Source organism: Pezoporus wallicus, unplaced genomic scaffold (genome assembly GCF_028554395.1).
Source record: "Pezoporus wallicus isolate ANWC-B61680 ecotype Strahan unplaced genomic scaffold, APGP_CSIRO_Pwel_v1 contig_5418, whole genome shotgun sequence".
NCBI lineage: Eukaryota > Metazoa > Chordata > Aves > Psittaciformes > Psittacidae > Pezoporus > Pezoporus wallicus.
In genome coordinates this window covers 4,067,779-4,085,958 of record NW_026640709.1, presented here as the reverse complement: position 1 = coordinate 4,085,958, position 18,180 = coordinate 4,067,779, and positions in this window count along the sequence as shown.

Below are 18,180 nucleotides of genomic sequence, written 5' to 3'. Positions count from 1 at the left end.
GCAGAGAAGAGTCACTTGTTTTCCCTTTGCTTACCATCATTAGCTTGGAGCTGCAGACTGTATTATTCAATTATAGTATATCTCTGGTAAATTAACTTGAAATGTCTTGATGTTTCAAAGCACTATACAAACTGGGTTTTGTGTAGCACAAGACAGTTTCTTATTATTGTGCTTACCAAGGTTCTGTGTAGCAGGACCCAATGTGAAGTACTTAGAAAAAAATTACAGACGTAACCTGACACTTAATCTCTTGAGCGTGTGGTGTAAGGTACGTGATGCAGGTGCGTTCTGTATGGTCTTGTGAATGGGTGTCATGAGCTGAAGCACTCTGATTTTCTGTAATAGGTCTTTCTAAAAGGAATATTCTATAATTTTCTTTCAGCAGTGGTTTCTTCTCAAACAGATCTCTAATTTTAATCAAACCAGAGAACACACTTTTTAATACAAGAAACAAGTTCTTTCCTATCAGGTGCAGTATATTCTTCAATACTTTCTATTTCCAAGTCTATAGAAACAAATCTACCTATACTCTAACAGAAAAAGGAAAGGTATACTTGTATAATAGAAAATTATGTTTGAATTTTCCAGATTTTGTTGCTGTTGGAATGTGTATATATTATCAATATTTTTATATTTCTTTTACAACAGGCTGAATATCGAATGTATGTGAAGATGTAATTAAAGTATAAAACTTTTGAAATTGTTAAATTTACTTGTAGTAGATCCTCTTATCTGCAATTTAAAAAAATGGGAAAAAAAAGCAAAATATCAAGAAATACTTGCTTTTCCTCCCTGGTCTAGTGGGAGATGTCCCTTCCCACGGGAGGGATGATGGAGCTAGATGGTCTTTAAGGTCCTTTCCAACCCTAAACATTCCATGATTCAATGAAAGCATTTCAGTCATCAAAAGGAGCTGCAGAAAAAAAAGAAAAAAAAGAAAAAAAGAAAAAAAGAAGAAAAAAAGAAATGTGTCTTGGCTGACCAGTCACACTGAAAAGTGCACTGCAAACAGTCAAAATTAATATATTGCAAATAATCTGTAACCATATAATTAAATTTAAACATAGCTACAGATGAGAAAGTGGGTAGCAGAAAACATGATCTTCTTTAGGGCAAGTATAAAGGTCTCTGTTGCACGATTATACATGGTGGCTAGTCTCATGTTTACAACCTTTAATGCTTACTGATTCAGAAAATTTCATCAGGTAGCTATGTCACATAATGAGTAGCAATCTTATGTTACCGTAGTATTTCTGTAGCCACGAGCAGATGCAGGCAGCACTCTCACTATTAGTTGGGAATTTTTAACACCATCCCCTATGGGAGAAGCTTGGTGACTACAATGCTGTGACCTCAACTTTGAAAAACAAATGCAAAAGCTGTAAATCTATTCCTGGTGTCAGGCAATTCATAGAGGTGGAAGCATTGTTGCTTTCAGTTGAGAGAGACAGGCAGAAAACTATCCACAGCGCGATGGCTAGCTGATAGAGGAAACAGTGGACATGCGTTTCCTAAAATTAGATGCCCAAAGTGAGGTCTGATGAATGTAGAACAAAATCCCTACAGAATTTAGCCATATTGGAAGAACTGTTTGCACCTGGTAGGTTTTCTTAAAGTCAAGTCCGTGTTGCACAGATCAGATGTACTGACCTTAGAGGGAATACACAAGTTCATAGCAGCTGAAAATCTGGCCCTTTGTATGATAAAAATGAAATTAGATTAAATTCATTATTCTAAATGTCACTTTTACAATAAAAAAAAAGAACCTGAGAGTGACTGCATGACAAAACCTGCTGTGTAAGGGTAATGAGGGGTAAAAGACAAAGGAAGTCTAAGTAAGTCCATTTACCAGAGAAGAATAAGCAGAAATTACAATGTGCATAAGGGAGAGAGAAAAATCTATGTTGGATATTTTTTCTTCTTGAAGGACTTAATTTAGCAGGGATTAAACCCAATAGGTTTCTACATCATCTGTGTAGGGTTCTTTAAAATTATTGTAGGGGGAAAAAGACCACTTTAACACTAAACACATATGTTGAATTGCCACTCATCAGTGCAGTGGCTTGGCTTTGCTTTGCTTTGCTTACAGGTTGCTTGTTTTTCCCCACTCTTAATAGTATATACACAGAAGTGGTAAAGAAACTTACTTCAGCACAGATGGCCTTCTTCAACTAGCTTTAATCTCACTGAGTAGCTGCCTAAGAAGTCACTAAGAAGCTGTGACTGCACTCCATTTCACAGACTAGCCACCTAGAAAAGAATGTTATATTTTTAGTATGCTAGAATGTTCCCTCTAACTCCTGCACCCCTTGATTCTCACTTTTTTTAATTTTTAATGAAGAATGCCCTGTCTCCTGTCTGCTGTCCTCAACACCCACCAGTTGTGTTATTGTTTACTGTTAGTCTCGCATCATCTATAGGAACCTGTGAATAGCGACAGAATAAAATCATTGTAATGATATTTACCATTTTATTTTTTTCTCACTTTCCCCTTTCTTAAAAATATTATTAATGAAACCTAAAATAAGATTCCATGCTATTGTGGCAAGCTAAGAAAATTGCCACATTAGGTTACCGGGCAATAGTGAAGGATACTTTGTATTTGGCTATTTATTACACTATGCCCCAAACAATAGCTTAACAATATGTGCACATTGTTAAGAGAAGATGAGGAGACTTAGGTAAGGGGAATATTTTCTGTTACGTGGGTTTATAAGTTCCATATATTTTCCATCATTCTGTGGGAATGTGATCACTTAAGATTAGTGGACTATTAGGCACCAGTGTATGAAAAGTGTAATATGGATTCTCCTTTGAGAAATAATGATTCCCATGATGAGTTCTTTATTTTAAGCCAGATGCTTAGATTATCAGCGATACATTGCTCATTGTGATGCCTATGGCATGGTTTGCATATAATGCTGACAGAAAAACCTACCATATCGTTCTGATGAGACCACCCTACAAATCAGTTGAGAAATGAGAATTAATAGAACAAGCAATAACATCCTAATTTCTAGACGACAGCTAGAGTAACACTTAAAAACATTCTGCATTACCAGATAAATACACCATTCATTTTCACAAATGGAGTCTGTTTCAATTCTCAGCTGTTGGATGATGATTTGACTTGGAGCAAAGGCAGCATAATTGGGTAACAGCTGAAATGTGCTTCATTGAAAAGGGTTGAAAGATCCATTGCTGGATTTCCAGGAGTGTGAATTACAATTCCAATAATATCAGAAGCAACTAATTCTATTCTTTAGAAGTGAGGACATAAAAGAAGTTTTAGGTTTTCTTATTTCAAGCTTTAATTGCGGCCTAGGTTGTAACTCATTTTCATCCCTGAATGGGTGGTAAAAACATACACAGTAGGTAATTCACACTACCTCAAAAACTGTTAGTTCCATAAGAAGACTAATCAGGGTAAGCTTCCAGTAGCAAATTATCAGCTACAAATTAAAACCTTGCCACATGTCTGCTAAAAGCAACCTTTTTTTCCCCCCACTAACATACATTTGTCTAGATTAGTAACTGTTGGATCAGTACAGGACAGGAAGAATACAGAGTGATCTGAGAAAGCCTCCAAAACACTGCATTTCAGAAGTGAACATGGAACAGTTTTAAACTCTTTTGTTTGACGGTGACATTTACTACATTTTGAAAACCTTTTTTTTTTTTTTTTTTTTTTAATGATTTGAAAATAAGTGAAAGAAGCAAGATTTTTTGCAATCAATGTATTTGATATATCGAATTTGTAATGCATCATTTTGGGCTATGAACACAGGGGAAATATACATACATTTGGCAAAGCACCTAAACTCGTGTGGATATGTATTCAGGAAGTGACCTACCCATCCACTGTTTAAGCCCTTTGCCCTTTCCAGGGAACATTAAGCATCAGACTATCATCAGGAGCCATGAATTCCCTGAAGTTTTCAGGCAGTTTTCACACCTAGCAGAGAGTTTCACTCCCTTTGTTCAGTTTGTTTGGCCCTGAATTTTCTAGTTTTCTGTTGTGTTTGTCATAGGATTCTGGTTTTACATTAGATTTGATGTCAAAAGAAAATATAAATCATCAGTCCCATCAATAAGGGAATAAAATGTAGAAAAGTAGGAAGTGATCAAGTTAAGGATCATGTATCATGTATAATATCAAATGTTGTCATTTTGATCTTGCACCTCTGAGTATCTTTTCTGAAACAATCCTGTTTAACAAAAGAGGATGAGGGAACATGACTATTTGAGTGTTCTTTTTCAGGATTGTCTTACCCTTCTTTTTCCTAGCTCACAAGTTGCTTAAAAGTGCCAGAAATATTTGCATGCTGTGGTTGTGTTGGTAGAGGAGGTTTTTTGATATTAAGGGCAGTTTTTTACAAGTCACAGAAGACTTGCTTTCTGCTTTAATCTCTCCATGTAGAATCAGGGTCTGGTTTGTGTTTGGTATCGGTGTTTAGGTTAGAACAGTGACCCCTGAAAGAAGGGATTACTTTGTACTCTTCAAGTGCCATATTTACTGATTGCTATATACAGTGTGAACAAAGAAGTTAAAATCAGAAAGTGTCCTGAATATCTTTCCCAAATGCTCATTTCATCATCTGGATTTTGTTTCATAGACCTAAACTCCACAAAGTGCTTAAGCCTACATTTGCAAATGGCCTGTTCACTCTTTAGCTTTAACTGAGGCTATGTGTTGTGCCATGTTTGAGGCAGCCATGATGAATCTTTTTGGACTCTGGTGATAAAAGTGATGTTGCTTGTTGGTGCCAGGTGAATTTGAATTCTTATCAGTGGCCAACATGATAGCAGTGTGAGCAGATACAGCTCCATTTTTATGGAGGGTATTTTTCAACTGAAGGTATGGCTTGTGTGTAAAAATTGCAACCTTTGCCATTTGTCCAACACCTAATCAGAAAAAAAAAAAAATGCTTATTTATATACGTGTCACACATGGAGGCTTTCTGTTGTGTACTTTATATTTTCAAGTGGTTTATGCTGTTCCTGATAGCAAAAAATAAAATATAAAAATCCAGGTTGAAGCTTATTCCCCTACCGGTCCCTCTGTCTGGGAGCAAGTAGCACTGTGTAATTCCATGACAGTGAAGTGTATGTCAGATAATACATAATCAAGTCAAAGAGAACCTGAGCCAAATTAAATGCTTTTTTCATATCTCTATACTTCCAAATACTTCTCTTAATTAAGCTTCGTGATTGTTGGGACTTTTCATTAAACTAGTCATTGTCTTGCAGCAGGATCTGTATGGATCCCAGACAACCAAAGCAAAACACAATACTTTTATTTTTGAGGTTCCTCACTGTTCCTCATATGTGTTGTTATACATGAATGCTTATTAAATCTACTAAGATAACTGTTTGATGTGTAACTCAGTAGATGAAACATAAAACTGTTCTTTAAAAAATCAGCAAAATTGCTTGGAGGAACAACAAATTCATACATAAGCCCATTCTTTATGTTCTAAAGTGCAATTTATGGGACTGAACTAAAGCAAATGTCATACCTTTAATTTCATAAAAAGTTATATACAAGTCTATTATTCAAAATAATCGCATAACTGGAAAATTCACTGAACAGCTACCTTTCTGCTCAGCAGGGTGCCATTTTATAGACTTTAAAATTCACTAAGTTCAAGCAGCTTTCGTTCTCAATAATACATGTGCTAAATATGTCACATTAAAAGTGCTTTTGGCATGTAAATGATCCGTTTTCACATAGAAATGCTTTTAAAAGAATCTGAGCTCACTTTTTTGGAAATTATAAGTGCATTGAATTTCATTGTCCTACAGAACCATGTAGAGTTGATCGAAGTGAACTACAATGACAAACCAGCCCTTGTCAGCCCTTATATTTATGTATCATTTGAGCTGTCAGAAGTATATTTAGTTGCATTTTCTTCTACATATTTTCTACTCTTTTCAAAAAAATAATAAAAAAAAAAATTTGGTGTAAGGAGGGGGTGGTGGGTTTGCTTTTCTAGGCCTAAGTGCTCACAAGCACTTCTGTGTATAAAAAGTTAACATTTTACTGGAAGATTTGCAGCATGTTAAACTGATTTTCTGAGCTTGTTAATTTTTTCTTAGAACTCAGCAGTACTTCTACTACTGCTTTACTGTTGAAAGATAAGGCAAATGTTTTACAGGTGATTTAGGATGCTTAGCCTCCAAAGAATGAATTCTGAATTCTTATGCATAATATGAATAAAACTGAAAGCATAATCTCTGTCTCTCACTGCTTCATTATACTGCTGCATACTGAACAAATTCTTCATACTCTGTATACTGCAGAGCAAGATTCTTTCATGATAAATTGATTGTAGCTATTCTCATTCTCTGTAACTCCACATAAGGGACCTTGATATTGTCAGACACATACTGCTTTTAAAAATCTTTTGTTCTTTCTTATTAGAATAAGTAAAGCAACTTGAATGCTGTTTGGAAGTAATAACTTTATTATTATAGTTACCTATAATACAGCACATGGCTCCAGGGTACTCACACATACTTGTTTAAGAAAACAAACTGTCAAATGTTCAATTCTTATTTTAAATATGTAAAAAAAATATATGTGAGATGACTAAAAAAATTTTAACTGGAAAGACTTGGTTTCAGAGAAGGAAAAGAAAAAGGAAGAAAACATATGTATGGTTTTTCAATGCCCCAAAATAAACAGAATTCTTTAACTCAATAGACTGCCCTTATATTGGAAACCCTGTAAAGGCCTATAATAGAGATCATTGTGGGTAGACATTAATCCTTGGTGCCAAAACCTGGGTGAAAGGAAAGCTGAAGTCCATCCCTGCTTTTTTTGCTTATCCATAGCTGCAACTCTAAAGTCATAAGATCAAGCTCTGAGCTTTGTATAGGATTCCATTTAATTCACTTTCCATAAGTAAGATATGTCTTGATTATATATTATGCATATGTCTGTAAAAGTTTCTGCTTCCCTATTCTGTGTAATTCACAGTGTAAATAGATAAAACAGATCGAAAATGGGGGAAAGTGATGTGACAAAGTAAAAGCAGAAGCTGAGTATTTGTGTTTGGTGCATGTTTTATTTTTTTAATTTTTGTGTATTTATAACATAATGTAATCTCAGTCTTTTTAGAAATTTGATTTTTGGGTAACACAAACAATATTTTTCTGTCTTTAGTCCTCTGAGGCACTACAAAACTGAGACTTGACGGATTTAGACTCACTTTTCTCCTCTTTCTTGGAGACATTCCTCGTTTATTACGTTTTAGCTGAAATTAATCTGAACTGAAATAATACCGGATCCTTTGAACATAGAATATCTCACAAATGGAGCTCCAAACGCACTCAAGCACAGATTCTCCATCCCAGGAACAACAGTGTATCTATAAGCAGCCATCAGCTTAAGAAAGTCCGTCTCTGGTGAAACAGTTGGCCAAGGTGTACATTTTACTTTGTTTATGTGTTGGCTAGATACCTGTAGCCATTTTAAGCACTCAGGGTTTTCAGATTAGCTACTGTAGATTTTTCTTATGGAGCATCAGATTGCTAGATTTCTACATGTTTTTGTAATACCCATTTAATAATAAGGAAAACACTGTATCGAAGTGTCAAATATTTGTTCTACCATGTTCCAGCCTTGTGTAATGATCTGAACATCAGCCATGACCTTGTCCACCTTGTGCTAAAACACAATAAGTAATGTAAAGGGCATTAACCTACTTAATCCTGGTTTTCCACCAAAAAATGCTTAATATTTCTTTAAGATCTAGTCCTGAACTGAAGGTGTCCACATACTCCTATGACTTAAAAATGAACTTCTACTCAAGAAATGCTCTTCAGCTTCCATTAAAGGTAAGTTGCTGAAGAATGATCTCTGAATGTGTCTAAACATGTTCATAGCAAAATGACTCACTAAAATATCCTAAAATGTAAAGCAATTTCTTCAGAAATGCTACTCTTATATGTGAGGTATTTATCAATTCTAGTTCTCATCATCTATAAGTCAGTATAGGATATGTCTTACACGTAATATATATAATCTCATATAACCTATGGAAATGCCATACAGAATAAATGACAAAGATGCAGCCAGTAGGAGTCTACAGACCTTGAACTGACTTCCTTAGAAATTAATCTAAAACCTGATAGTCTGTAGACTAGACTATCAGGTTTTAGATGATAGTAAAAAACTAGACCTTTTGTCAACACTTTTTTTTTTTTTTTTAATTCTTTGGCATAATATAACAAAACCTGTTTTGTCTTTTATTTCACAGGGGTAAGCAAGTTATGAAAAGACAGACTGTAATTTTAAATAAATTCTGTAGAAATTTTTAATAAGGGTTTGTTAACCCAGCTCAGACTTGGTGCCAATAAGAAGCACTTTGTAGACTATATTTCTGACTTCATACAAATTCTAGCTAACTTTGTGTCTGGCATTCAAAGCCATTTATGGGGATTTTTGAGTTAATGACATTTTTAGGCTTTTGGATGTTGTGTATACAACACTGAAAGTACTGATTTACTTTTTAACTTTCTGAGGTATGTTTTAATAAAAAGAAAGCGAAAAACATTGCCTAACTTTGAACATAAAAGAAATGTTGGTCTCATTAAGTCAACAGTAATGCTCTCCATGACTTCAAAGGAGACCATGATTTCATCCAACATATCTAAAATAGTTCCATAAAACACACAATGAAAGTCACTTCAAAATATTGGCAGGCAAAATATGCATTTTGAATGCATCTCAGGGAAGAAAAGGCACAAGCATTCTGACTTATTTACTAATGCATGCCAGCTAAAAATTAGAAGAGCAGAGGATTTTTTGGAGAGACACAGTGTTATAACTCTGGGAGTATTAAGTGTGCATTGTCTTCCTTTCAAATGAGACTTAAAATCTATGCTGAAAAATGACAATTATGTTATTCTGAGTAGTCCCATATTCTCTGACTATGAAATGTGGTGTGTGATTTCTCTATTGATAAGTGTAAGTGCTTTAAAATGTATACCTTAGCTTACTCTGAAAGTGGAAGAAAAGACTTTGAAAGTGATAATTTCAAGGCTGCAGAAAAAAAAATGTAGAAATTTTTATATTATAAAGAAACAATGAAGAAAACTCGCCAGAAAGCTAATATTTTCTATCATTGACTGATGGTATCACACTTTCCTCATTGTCAAAAATAGCTTTATAATAATGTAGGAATAGTTTGAGAGGATTAACTGAATTCATCGTGTTCCTGACCTTCTGGACCAAAATTTTACAGCTTTGCTCATGTGTCTGAAGATCTTAATTGCGCATAAACAATTTCCTTCTCATAAAAAAAGGTTTCCAAACCTCTGGTGAATTATAGTAATCTTTATCTGATAATATTTTCTGCTCTGAAAACTGCTAGGTATTTGGGCATAACTTGTTTTCAGTTGAGTCCTTATATTGGTAATTGTTTCCAACCTCCCCTTCCCATACAGAAAGATATCCAACACTTCCACATTTTTACCATAACACCAGAGGAGTCATCTGCTTATGAAAAGCTTTTTTAATCTCTACTTACAGAGTATGTCCAATAAGAGGTTTTTAGTAAAAGGGGTATAGAACAATGATATGATGCTTCATCCTCTTGAATCTCTGAAAACTAAAAAGAAGTGCTGAAAATAGTGATCAGAGATTTTGTGGCCATGACTTTGTTAGCTGAGATCTGTTCTTCAGTCCAAACAGTGTGCTGACCAACCTGTTATTACTGTGCTCTCCCCAGGTATGTTAGCACATGCTGGTTCTGTCCCTGCATCTCATTTGTGTATAGCCTGGATTTACATGTTTAATTTCTCTATCTAGCTGTAGTTCATTTATAACTGGGAGGAATTTTCATGAATTTGGTTTCTCTTTCTCAGCTGTTAGGTATCACAGTCAATCTGAGCCATGCTGTCTGCTTACATGAGTACTGCTAGACTGTTTCACCAGAAGCTGAGCAGATTAATTTAAACCGTTGCTAAATCATGAAGTACGGTTTAAGCCAACATGTTTGTCTTCACATGGGAAAGGATGAGAAGTGCCAGGATTCAGGTATCACATCACAGATGGTGAAAGTCAAGAGCAGGGTCCACATTCTTTCTTCTGTTGTGTTACTTCTCTCTCACTCAGCTCAACTCCTACTAAGCATCAGTGTTTGATGTTCAGGTGATTCCCAGGGGCACTTCTAGGACAGATTGAACATCACTGCAATTAACTGTGTAGGTACAGTTCTTTTAAGGTTTTTTGATATTTTACAATAAAAATACAAAAAGGTGCTGACATTTATATATATATACCATGCTGGCATTAAAAGCTAACAAGTCTCCAAAATAGAGCATAAGGAAACCAAAAGGCCATCATTAGACAAGAGCGCATAATGAATGGTGTATTCCATTTTTCACTTGAGAAGAGGATCAAAGAATACTGTATATTCTCAAAATCGCATATATTTTATCATTTGAGGCTAAAATGAATTTTCTGATCTTTACAATAATATGTTCAAGAATACTGCAGAAAATGGTGTTGGTACTTCCATATGTTGTGCTTTGACACGCAAAGAGTGTTGTATGTGCCTGTGACATGGAGAAATTCTTTGTAATTCTGCAGTAACTCTCTTTATCCTGGGGTTTAGAGAGCCGAGAACTGCCATGGCGTAAGCCTGCAGCATTCTGCAAAATCAGTAGTTGATGCAGCAGTTACTCACTTGGACTGCATCTTTTTTCAGGTTCTTTTCATACATGGGGTCCTAATCTCTGCCTGGCATCCACCCCTGGCATACACGGGGTCCTAATCTCTGCCTGGCATCTGCTAATGGATAGGCAGCATCTGGCTCTATATTCACATGAAACAATTGCTTAGCTCAGGAAGACTGTGGTGTTTCTTATGCCCTCTTATTAATATTGCTTCTCTCCTAGATGTTTCTGCCTCCACTGTAAAAGACAGTGTCTGCTCACACCACAGTTGAACTATTGTAGTTCAAATACTTATGTGTCAAAGTGCATTAGCCTTGGTTTGGGATACTTTAATATTCTGTGGGTTTTTTTTGGCAGTCATGGATGCCCAGTGGGCAGTTGAGTGCTACAGAAAGGATTTAGTCATTTCTGAGGTGAAATGATACAGTAATCTCTGAGATATACTAACAGAAGGGCAGAAAAATGTACACATGTCCCAGGGTAAACAATTTCCACTCCTGTCTCAGGACATGTCTTTGGATTAGAACTGCCTCACACACTGAATACATGAGAACTTGGACCACTGTTTTTCAGGTACACCTGACAATATGGCTCAGACTACTTACACTTGATGAGTACCTTAGCATATTTGCTGTTCTGTCTGAATCTGAGCAACTCCTATAGTTCTGAAATTCAGGATATATTGTCTTTCTGTTTGAAAAAGTAAGTTTGTTTTGGGGTGTTTTTTGTTCGGTTTGGGTTGTTTTTTTGTTTATTAGAAAGCATAAGCTATGCTCCATCTCAGCACTGTCAAATTTTAGTAATATTTAAGATAATCCCATATGGATAACATAAGGAAATAATGTGATGCCTAATGGGAGCTCAAACACACACTTAAATGTAGTTTTGCATTTTAAGATTCTTCATTTTGTTCTTGCAAGGTTTGAAAATGTGGTGTGAATATATTTGAGAGTGTGAAAAATAAGAGATTACACAATTTTTTTGTTTACTATGCAGCTCCCTCCATACGCACACATTCAATTAGTAAAAACACTAAACGTTTTCTACTGCTCCTGTTTTGCAATGCAGGCTTTGCCTGCTTTCTGTTTGCTGCTTACAAGATAATGACATCTGCTGGAAGAGGTCACTAGTAAAAAGGTGTTAGCAACTGAGAGAGAAGTTGAAATCCAATCTGGATAAACGTATGTTTGAATTTTTACCAGTTATCACCTAAACGTGTATATACAGCAGAGAGATAAGTAGGTGAAAACAGCATAAAGAAGTACTACCTAAAATGTATTTTAAAGGTATTTAAAATAGTAAGACACAAAAGAAGTTTGTTCTGAATTCAAAAACTTTGTTCTGAATTCAAAATGCAGTTATATTGATTTGAATCATTTGGGAACAGAGTTGATCAGGAAAAGCTGGTTTCTCTCATGTGAGATATCTTGGGTTCAACACAGTACCACCTAACCCAAGCAGGGGTTTCAGTGGAGTTTGAATGGATTCCCTTGAATTTCTCTCAGATATGGAGGAGGCTGTTTCTACATTTGTCGTGGTTTAAACCCAGTCAGGTAACTTGTTCACTCACTCCCAGTGAGTGGTGCCGAGCTGACAACAATCGAGGTCCGTGTCCGTCCCCCCGCACCGAGGCTCTCCCCTTCCCCGCTCCCAGAGGAACGGGGAGGAGGATCGAGAGAGTGCAACTCCTATGGGTTGAGACAAGAACAGTCCAGCAACAAATCACCACCGCTACTATCAGCTAAAACAATGATAAGGGAAAATAACAAGGGAAGAGAATACGATACCACTGGCCAAGAAAGCGAGTTCCACCCGGAAGCCCCTGTCCTTCCGGGTAACTCCCCCGTTACCCCCCCCACCTCGGGCATGACGTGCTGTGGTATGGAATACCTCCCCGGCTAGCCCGGGTCAGGCGCCCCATCTCTGCTTCCTCACAGCTTCCCCTCCTCCCTGGCAGAGCATGAGCCTCACAGAGTCCTTGGTCAGGGTAAACATCACTTAGCAACAACCAAAAACATCGGCTTCACCAACACTGTTCTCAAGCTAGAAGTCAAAAGACAGCACTGCACCAGTTAACACAAAGGAAAAACATGACTGCTACTGCTGAACCCAGGACAACATACCAAGCAATTTGGGGCAGTAGATTTAATCAGCAGTTTTATACTGTTAGGACTGAGGCCTTTCCCATCTCCATTACATGTTTTGAGGAATTTACATCAGACGACAATTTGTCTGCTTACCAGACCAAATGTCTTTGGTACAAAAAGTGGTTTGAAGGCTCTCTGAAAGGAAAAAACACTTTGCTCACCAGGTGGTGGTGAAGCCCATGGCCCTGACGTGGAGGTTTCCCAGGGTGCTGTTGGAGTAGGACTGCTGGTTTAGTTTCACCCAAAAGAGTCACAGGATTGCAAAATCACCATGTGAAGCAAATGAGCATGTGATGAATGGAGATGACCAAGGGATTTACACAAGCAGAAGTTTTAACTTCAAAACTCCCTGCTAATCTTAGCCATGTAGCTAATGTAAGCTTTAGAAACTGAGTGTCAGGACAAAATATAGTTTACTTGGAGTGACTGTAAAATACCAGTAACTTACAGGTTTATAGGAAATTTAATGACTGGTTTTAGATCAGTTCAGAAGAAAAAGAAAACTGAAATCTTCTACAAGTTGAAGCCTACTTTTCATGTTTTGATCTTTGGTCAGTTGGTTGTTTTTCTCTGGATACTTTTGGCAATATATATGAAATAGCACAACTTATGTAGATAACTGTGACATGGATGTAATTCTTGCACACAAAATGTTGTTTGCTTCCATTTATTTTCTCCTTTTATGATACTATTTTTATTCTAATTTTATCATTTTTGTGGAAGAATTGCCATTTAAGTGTTACAGATGTGTAATTTCCATGCCTGAACTCTCTAAGAGGTTAAAGAGTAAAGAGTTAGGCTGCCTATTTAGGTACCATCTGAAGTTAGAAACCATAGTTAATCCCTTTATCACTAATATACTACTATACCAGTTTTGCATATGAAATATTCTTGTCTCCACCTTTGAAAATATGTCATACTCCCTGTTTCTTTTTTCATGTCTACCTGCATCAGTGATCTGTTCGACTTGCAAAAAGAAGTTAAGAGAACTAATGTAGGTCTCTGAAAGCTCCAGTTTGCATTTTGAGGTATCCCACACTCTTTAATCTAGTTGGTCTAAGCAATAAACTTCTCTTTGGTGGTCTTCAAGAGACACTTCAGTTTTCTCCACTCCATTGGTGTGGCCTGTTTACATATAACAGACCATACATTCATATATTGATTATTTGGGGACTTTACCATTTCTGGACACTCAGCAGAGACATAGCAGAGTTTTCTGACTCAGGCCACAGAACAGCTCCAGAAAAATCAGCAGGGTGTATTTCAGCACAATAATAAACTCCATATTCATAATGTAATTTATGGGGCTTCTTCATTCTTTGTTGGAGCAATCCCAGACACAGCTACAGGTTGGGCAGAGAAGAAATTCAAAGCAGCCCTGCAGAGAAGGACTTGGGGGTGTTGGTTGATGATGTTGGGCTGCATCAAAAGGAGCGTGACCAGCAGGTCAAAGGAGGTGATCCTGCCCCTCTACTTTGCTCTCCTGAGACCTCACTTGGAGTATTGTGCACAGTTCTGGCGTTCTCAGCATAAAAACAACATGGAACTGTTGGAACAAGTCCAGAGGAGGTCCACAAGAGCACCTCCTGTATGAAAACAGGCTGAGAAAGTTGGGGCTGTTCAGCCTGGAGAAGAGAAGGCTGAGTGGAGACTTCATAGCAGCCTTCCAGTATCTGAAGGGAGGTTATAGGGATGTTGGGGAGGGACTCTTCATTAGAGACTGTAGTGACAGGACAAGGGGTAACGGGTTAAAACTTAAACAGGGGAAGTTTAAGTTTATATATTGGATATAAGGAAGAAATTATTTCCTGTTAGTGTGGAGAGGCACTAGAATGGGTTGCCCAGGGAGGTTGTGAATGCTCCATCCCTGGCAGTGTTCAAGGCCAGGTTGGACGAAGCTTTGGGTGTCATGGTTTAGTGTGAGGTGTCCCTGCCCATGGCAGGGGGTGGGAACTAGATGATCTTAAGGTCCTTTCCAACCCTAACTATTCTATGATTCTATGATCTTTAGGTAATTTCCAACCCTAACTATTCTATGATTCTATTATTCATCAGAGGAAATGAGAGCATCTGCCAAACAACATAGTCCCTTAACAAAATTCTTCTCCAAGTGATAGGGCAGCAAAATCACCTTGTGAAGCAAATAAGCATGTGATGAATGGAGATGACCAAGGGATTTACACAGGCAGAAGTGTAACTTCAAACCTCACTGTTATTCTTAATCATGTAGCTAATATAAGCTTTAGAAATTGAGTGTCAGGACAAAATATAATTTACTTGGAGTGACTGTAAAATACCAGTATCTTACAGGTTTATAGGAAATCTAATAATTGGTTTTAGATCAGTTCAGAAGAAAAAGAAAGCTGAAATATTTTACAAATTCTGTAGGGCTTATACAGAGACATTTTCTGCCCATACCTGGGTGTTTTCTAGGGACAGCATCCTTTTTACCTTGCGAAAAAAAAAGGTGCATACACTCCTGGAAAAGAAACAAGAAAAGTTTCATTTTTCCACCAACAGCTCAGTCACGCTGCTTTTCTGAGACAGCAGAATAGCTTGGAAGAACTGGCAGTGCAAACAGTTTGCCCAAATAAGTCCCTGTAGCTAGAGAGCAAAAGCTGTCTCCAAGGCTACTGAACTTTTCTGACTTCATGCTGTCAATCAAAATTAGGACAGTTTTATGTTAAAGCCTTGAAAAATTCAGCAATACACAAACAAGATCGAATCCATATTTAACAAACGAGTACATTTAATAGCAGAGCTTGAGATAAAACATTAGAGGTGAAAAATACACAGCAGAACAATAAACATCACAGTGATACAGGAAACAGTATAATGAACAGAATAAACACTGTACTAGCAGTTGAAGAGTAGTAAACACTACTGAGATATTAATCAAGAAGGAATGTGGTTTATGGCTGGATTTACTGTGAGACAGAGTAAGATATAAACCAATTTATGTAATATATTTTTGTTTCTAATATTTTCACAGCCACCATATATTTGATAAAACAATTAAAGACTTAGCCTTTTTGATGTGATAAAAACTAAGGACCAAAGACCCATCACTAATAGCTCATCTTAGTGGTAATACTTACCATTATTTAGGAATGAAACCTGAATTATTATTGAAAGCAAATACAGAAACAAGGTTTCAGAGCCCTTGGATTTTTCTTTTATTGCTGTCATTGTCACTGCATATTCTGTGTCAATGAAACAGTTGATGAATTAAGACTCACAGAATCAGACAATCTGTAATGTTCCTTAGAAGAACATCTTTTTCCTTATGAAACTATGCAAAGGATACATTTAATTTCCCGTTGTTCTTCTATGTAGACTTCATTCTTTGATGCCCTGGTCTTGGAGGGATTTAACTGGCTGGAAAACTAGATGCTTTGAGCCTGCACTTCCTTTTCTATTCCTTATCAGTCATTTACAGATGCTTTTTCCCCAAGGACTTGTTTTTACTCAGGGAGAAATGTATACCCCCAAAAAACAAAACAAAACAAAACAACCCCAAAACCCCACAAAGCCCAAACCAAACAACAAAACAGGACTTTTTCCCCCTTACAGAATTCAGGGACAGGAAGTCTCTGAAACAATGCTTAAATAATATTGACCTTCAGCAGCACACAGCTGGCTGTGTTTAAAAAGCTGCAGGAAATGAATCAGCATCTAACTAAAGCTAACCAAAGGCCAGAGGATGGAAAGTCTCTCTACAGCGAAAGGTATCACTAAGAAGGTCAGGTAGCAAGTGATTCTGTAAACTGGCCTTCATCCTTTTACTTGAGGAAGCACCTAAACTATTTTTAAGCCACCTACAGATGCCAAAAAAAAGCCTTTGTGAGCAACTGGTCTAAATATATTGCAGAAATAAAGCCATTATCTAAAGGAGTGAGACGACAGTTGTGCTGATTTTACATACCAAACAGAGAAGAAAACACAGAAAATTAACACCAGTTAGAGCCAAGAAAATACTGTTTAAAATAAGCAATCCGGATTTTACGTATGTATTTTTTAAATGACACAGATGGACACTTAACCTCCAGTCTAGAGGTTTAGACTTCAAAACACAGGACATAACTTTCATCAGACCTTATCCTCCCTTTCCTAACTGGGAAGCAAAGATGCCAAACAGAGAATTCCATGTTTGTGATTTTTTTTCATTGCTGCTTATAAAATTAAAAAGTTAGTAGAAGAAATAGCCAGCACTAGAGACAAGGAGTTTTGCCTCTTTTAAATTTTGGAGAAAGTCACCTTAAATCCATGGTTGTTTGTATTCTAAAAATAAACATGCCAGCACACATTTGGAACCCCATATGACTATTTTCTTCCCAAGAAGACAGTATGTTCAGAGTAGTATAATATTTTACAGTTGTTAGCAAGCAGAGAAGTCCATTTTTTCTTTACCAGTAATATCCTTTCACTTCATTATAAAACAAGAGTTGTCATACCAAAATCGAAGACTTGTCAACAGAGTGGGGAAAATCATGTTTAATTACTGCACAGATAAGGCTTCAGGATGATAAGAAATGGGGAAGTGTAATAATTGAAAGAATTACAGGCAATTCTTGAATTAAATCCTGTATCTTTAGTTGTTAAATTTCTGTGTGTTTCTATATTAAAAACAATCAAAAAATTCATTGGTAAGTGGCTGCACAGGATAGGTTCTTTCTAAGTATTTCCATTGTTATTACCATGTATACTGCAGCCCTGAAGCAAGTTCTGAAATAAGTACGCTTCAATTCTGGACTTCAGCAAAGTATTAAGGGTAAGTCAGAAGCAAAAGTCATTCATCAGAAAAAAAGATACTCAAATTTGATTAAAAGTCAGATGTATAAACTATTACCATTTAATATATAATTTTGGCTAATTGGAAATGTTGCCTCTGTGCTTCAGCAGATCCTTAGATGCTTTGATAAGCATCTTCAGCAGATCCTTAGATGCTTTGATAAGCATCTAAGGATGCATGCAATATACAATAAAAAGAGTATTAATATGAAGTTATAGAAAGGCATAAGCAGTTGAAAGATACTGATTTTAAAATGTTTTTTACTGATAAGGGTGTGTCTACTAAGGGAAATGTCATTTTACCTTTTTTTTCAGGTATAATTTATTCAGATTACTGAAATACTTCGCAAATTGAAGAACTAAAAATTAGTACTAATTAATAATAGTGCATTTATGGCAGCAGTACAAAATTGCCAATAGTGTCTCAATATCAACATCCATATTTTATTATGTTCCATTAGTATTTTATCTTACTCCTTTCACTGTTCCTCCTTCAGAGAAGTCTATAGCATAAAGTAAATGGGCCACATTAATATGCCATTTCCACCTGAGCCAG